At 40.1% G+C, this 5,266-nt stretch overlaps 1 pseudogene; it reads left to right on the top strand.

Moving 5' to 3' along the window:
• Nucleotides 1-607: 607 nt before the first annotated feature.
• On the top strand, nucleotides 608-2,125 carry LOC131759410 (protein CDV3 homolog; annotated as a pseudogene).
• Nucleotides 2,126-5,266: the final 3,141 nt, after the last annotated feature.

Genomic DNA, 5,266 nt, shown 5'->3' with positions numbered 1-5,266 from the left:
GATAATATCAGCAGAACTCAGATAAGAATGTTAGGCCTCCTTATTTCTAATCCACTGTACTTTCTATATACTATACTCATTGGGGTCTTAGAAATCTCTGTTATAACTCTATACACTATATTTGGTATGTTAGTATAATAAAGTCTCTTTGATATGATGCCATACTATTGATTCAAAATAATAACAGGATAAATTCACATTATTATAATGCATAAACCAGAGCACCTCAGTTAATAAGCAAGATTTAGTTAGTGAGTCACCTGAGTTTCTTAACCTGAACAACTTAGGACTGGACTCCAGCTCATGGTAGGTTACCTCTCCAAGGTGCAGGTCACATGATACTTGGACAGTTCTATGACTAGGAGTAGCAAAGAGGTGGAGATTTAGCCATTGACCCATGAATGAGAGTTTCTCTTAATTGAGGTGGGAATATGAAAAAATGTCATAAAGACAAATAAGCATAAAGACAAAAGGATGGGGTGCAGGGACCCAGCTGGGCTGCAGCGGGACCGCAGGCAGGGAGGCCATGGGCCCCGGGGCCGCCACCAAGTTTGTGACAAAGGATGCAGTTGAGTGGAAAGAATTTGAGCAAAAAGAGGTTATTACAGCAGCCTAAGAGTTCAAGCAATGCAAATAAGTGAAAAGGAAGAAGATGAAAATGAAAAAAGAGAAGATCCAGGTGATAACTGGGAAAAAGGCAGAGGTGGTGGTGGTGATGTAGAAAAATCTTCAGGTACCTGGAATAAAACAGCTCCCGTACAAGCATCTCCTGCTCCAGTATGTGTTACAGAAACCCCAGAACTGACAATGACTAGAGGCGTGTATAGGCCTCTTGGGGTCAGGTTGACCACAGCAAGGAAAGCACCACAAGGACCACTAGAAATCTACAGTGATACACAGTTCCCACCCCTGCAGTCCACTGCCTAGCATGTAGAAAGCCAGAACAGGTATTTAAAATGAATGCTACCTGGAGTTAAATGACCACATATGGCACATCCACATCTTATTTAGGGACATGAATTTTTTACAAAGTAAATAAAATGGGAAGAAATGTAAATGACATCAAATAGAAATTTTTCGGGGTGGCTTTTAAATTAAATCCCAGCCTTTTTGCCTCTTTGAGAGCACAGCTGGCTTGAGTTTAAACCTCCACTTTGACTCGTTCCTCTGCTCTGTCCTACAGTGATTCACCACACTCATCTTTATCTGACCCACTCCTGTAAAGTAGAAGTGTGGAGAGGTCTTTGAATAATGAGTAGAACTTTACTTGAATGAGGAAATTGTTGTCCTTACTTTATGCGTAAAGAAAGAGATATAGGGCTTCCCTGGTGGCGCAGTGGCTGAGAGTCCGCCTGCCGATGCAGGGGACATGGGTTCGTGCCCCGGTCTGGGAAGATCCCACGTGCCGCGGAGCGGCTGGGCCCGTGAGCCATGGCCGCTGGGCCTGCGCGTCCGGAGCCTGTGCTCTGCAACGGGAGAGGCCACAACAGGGAGAGGCCCGTGTACCACACACACACACACACACACACACACAAAAAGATATGTATTGTCTATTATTTGCTAAGAGTAAAAGTGAGTCTTAGAAGGAATCATCATGTCATTATACAGCTTTTTAACTTTCCAGTTGTCTTGAAGTCGGTCCCAAAATAGGTTTTCAGTTAATAGTATTCAGCAGATTAGCTACCACAGAAAATAGGACTGTAGAGCTTCAGTACAGTATTCTATATTTTCTGTTCAACTGAAGCCTTAAAAATGGTTTTGATAAGGATTTATAAACCAGTTTCCCCCTCCTGTCGCTTCCTCAAGATTTTTCTAAGAGGTGGCTTTTTTTTTTTTTTTTAATTCAAGGAAGGATATTTTCAAAACAACCTAGTGAAGAAGAAATATTTACTGATCACATTTCTTTTCCCTTAGGGATAAAGAAATGGAGAAGAGCTTTGAAGTAATAAGACACAAAACTAGAGGTAGGGATGAGGTTTCAAAAAACCAGGCCCTTCAGCTAGACCACCAGCATGCTGTGCTTGAGAATCAGAAAAGCAGCCACACACAGTACAATTAAGGAATGGTGTTTGCTAACCCTTCTAAGGTAACTAGACCACAGCTAACCCCCACGGACAGCCATCCATCATCTATCTGATCTCTGCTGGATCTACAACTGATGCAGACCACTCGTTGTACGGGATCAGCCCTATTGCACTATGGAAGTTTAAAGTGTCACAACTGCTCTTTATGTGTATTGGATTTAGGGGGATTTTCATTGTTATATAAATGTGTGAACTAGATTCAGCAGTGTTCTTTCATAATTACTCTGCAAATACAAAAACAAAAACTGCAGCCAGTGGTCATTTCAAAATCTTTTTATGTTCAGGTGCTGAGTCTTTGTAAGGGTTGACTACCTCAGATTTGCTGCACTCATTGTAGACTTCATGTGGATCACAACGTCTGGATAAGAAGGTTACAGCTTTTAAGTGCTGATGAGAAACTTGAAACCAGCTCTACTGGATTCCTATCAGAAATCCTGCAAAAAGTCAGCCATCTGGGTTCTGATCTGCTGTAAAAGATGAAGATTTAAGTGACCTTAATTAACCTGTCCTGTACCCCATCCATAAGGAATACTCTGTAGTGCGCTGTGGCTATATTAGACTTCCTGGAACATGCTGCTCTCAAAAGAACTGATGTGTTCAGATAATCTGTGTAGGGCTGTGATTTATAATTTAAACTTTGAGTTGTAATTTGAGGTAAACACAAATTAAATTCAACCAAACTCGGGTCACCAAGTGGGAAAGGGATGAGGGGGGAATAATCTTATTTCTTTTAGTAATTTTTTATTCGGGTAGTGCTCTTTCTGTGTTCCATATATTCGGGTTTTTTTTTTTTTTTTTGCTTTGACTTGGAATAGTTCTTTGACAGAGCATATTGGCTAAGCATTACATATGGCTAAGTAACCTGAAACATGCATTAGAATTGTGAAATGTCTCATGAATATGTCAATCCCTAGAGTAGAACAAAATGGCCTTTGATGTAAAGGGCAGTAGATGCAGGCGGCTCTACTTCAGGTGATGCTAAAGCCTCCTCTAAAATCAGGTCTAAGTTGTATAGCAAACTGTGGTGGAAAGAGTATGGTTTCTGCTCAGGCCAAGTGAGTCACAGACGTGTCCTTATAAATTCAAAGCAGTGAGAGTAGAACCTCAACCTAAAACCCACTGAAGTTTCATGGATCTTGCATGATCTCTGACAAGAATTCCAGATGCACTTGTGCCCAAACATTTAAGGTATTAGACATTCTGTAGATGCAGTGATTGTCCCAGCCTAGCTCTGTCATCAACCTTCTGGTGTGTCTTTTTACATTGTTCATTTGGAGAGTCGGGGCAAATGACAGGTGATGTAGCACTTCTGTTTTTAATAATTACAGCTAAACTATACAGTAATTTTTAGTCCTGAAAAAGGACATCAGGATGCTACCCAGGATTACTGAAAAGTCTTTCCATCTAATGAGATAGTCTGGTAGTTTCCTAGTTTTGTATCTTAGGTTTAATAGAAATATTTCAAAGTGGCATGTGACCACTTGATGCAGAGTCTGGGTTTCTCTATAATAAAATCCTTTTGCCAAATGTAGGAGTTACAGACTTGTTACTGGCAAGAGTGAAGCAAATGGGTGAGTAAAACTATCCTGATGCAGGAGCATTTTCCTCTAGGAGTTGTCTTGATAAAAGTGTCAATGCAGGAATCGCACTCCTGGGACGGTTACAGAGTCATCTGACAGGACCTGAGAACCATATCTGGGCAATAACGTTGGCATTATTTGAAGTGGCAGGCAGGATGCCTACGTTCTGATGCACTTGGATAGTTGCTGAGCCAGCCAAGGAGAGGTTGGATGATTGAGAAACAAAGGATTCTTGGTTAATCTGAAGAGTTCATTTGGGAGCCAAAAATCTTTTAACAAATAATCTCTTGGACCTTGAGCCACATATTTCCCCCGAAAATTATGCATTTTTTCCAGCAAAATTTTGTTGGGGGTTATGTTATTAAGGAATGAACTGAGATGAATATGTGGAAATGTTACTTAATGGCACAGAAATCTGAAGACCTGCAGGAGATTTAAAAATTCCAACCCTTGATATAACTTTTTAAAAGATAGTGAAATTATCAAAATGCACATGAATCAAGTTTTCATATGCTGTATGATGGGTGGGTGAGGCTGTCCATTGTAGCATTTCTTTCTTTGAATTCTCAGGCATGGTTTGGCAGTGCAAAAACTCTGTAACATTAACAAATTCAATGAAAAATAAATATATGGACAAAAAGACAAAAAATTACTTAAGGTCAGACGTGAATCAAAAGATTATAAAATAGCAAAAGAATTCATAAAAAGCTGAGCAAGGGCTAAGATATCACATCTGAGACAGTTGACTTTGTAACTAAGTTACTGGGAGTAGTATAAGAAAACATCAAAAGGGATTTTGAAGCACAATAAAATTTATTTCTTTAAAAACACATAACAATATTTCTTCTGACATCTGCCATGCTCAAAGTCACACTACATCCAAAATTATTTAATCCACTAAAAATACATAAAAGAATGGTTGAATCTCTAAGAAGATGATAATGACCAATGATGTCTACAGTGCACACCTATGTACTCCAAGCCACAAGATTTCAGATAGGACTGTACAGTGTTTTCAAAGCCATAGTTACTGAGCTAAAATTTTGTCATGGTCCAGAGGTCCTCATGTTCCATGGCACTGTCCTATATGGCTTCTCCCAAGAGACATTCATACCCATGTGTTTTGGCCATACCAATATGATGAGCATCACATTCTTTCAGTGTGTATATCACAGATTCATTGCAATAACCACCCTTAGGGTGTACCTAGGAAAACAAAAAAAGGAAGATGATGATCACTAATATTTTAGGAGGGTTACATTTTTACTATTGTTTCCCATTAACTTTGGGTCCCTAATGTCATGTGGCTGACTTCTTTGTGTAATTAAAATCTTTTTAAAACATGAGATTGAAAATGAACATATGGTAAGTTTATTTAACATCTAACTGGAAAAAAAAGGGACATCTGGGGACTTCCCTGGTGGTGCAGTGGTTAAGAATCCGCCTGCCAATGCACGGGACACCAGTTCGATCCCTGGTCCGGGAAGATCCCACATGCCATGGAGCAACTAAGCCCATGTGCCACAATTACTGAACCTGCACTCTAGAGCCCACGAGCCAACATTACTGAGCCCATGTGCTGCAACTACTGAAGCCTGTGCG

This window comes from Kogia breviceps, chromosome 1 (genome assembly GCF_026419965.1).
Source record: "Kogia breviceps isolate mKogBre1 chromosome 1, mKogBre1 haplotype 1, whole genome shotgun sequence".
NCBI classification, from domain to species: domain Eukaryota; kingdom Metazoa; phylum Chordata; class Mammalia; order Artiodactyla; family Physeteridae; genus Kogia; species Kogia breviceps.
The sequence above is the reverse complement of the archived record's forward strand: the minus strand, read 5'-3'. Positions and strand labels throughout refer to the sequence as shown.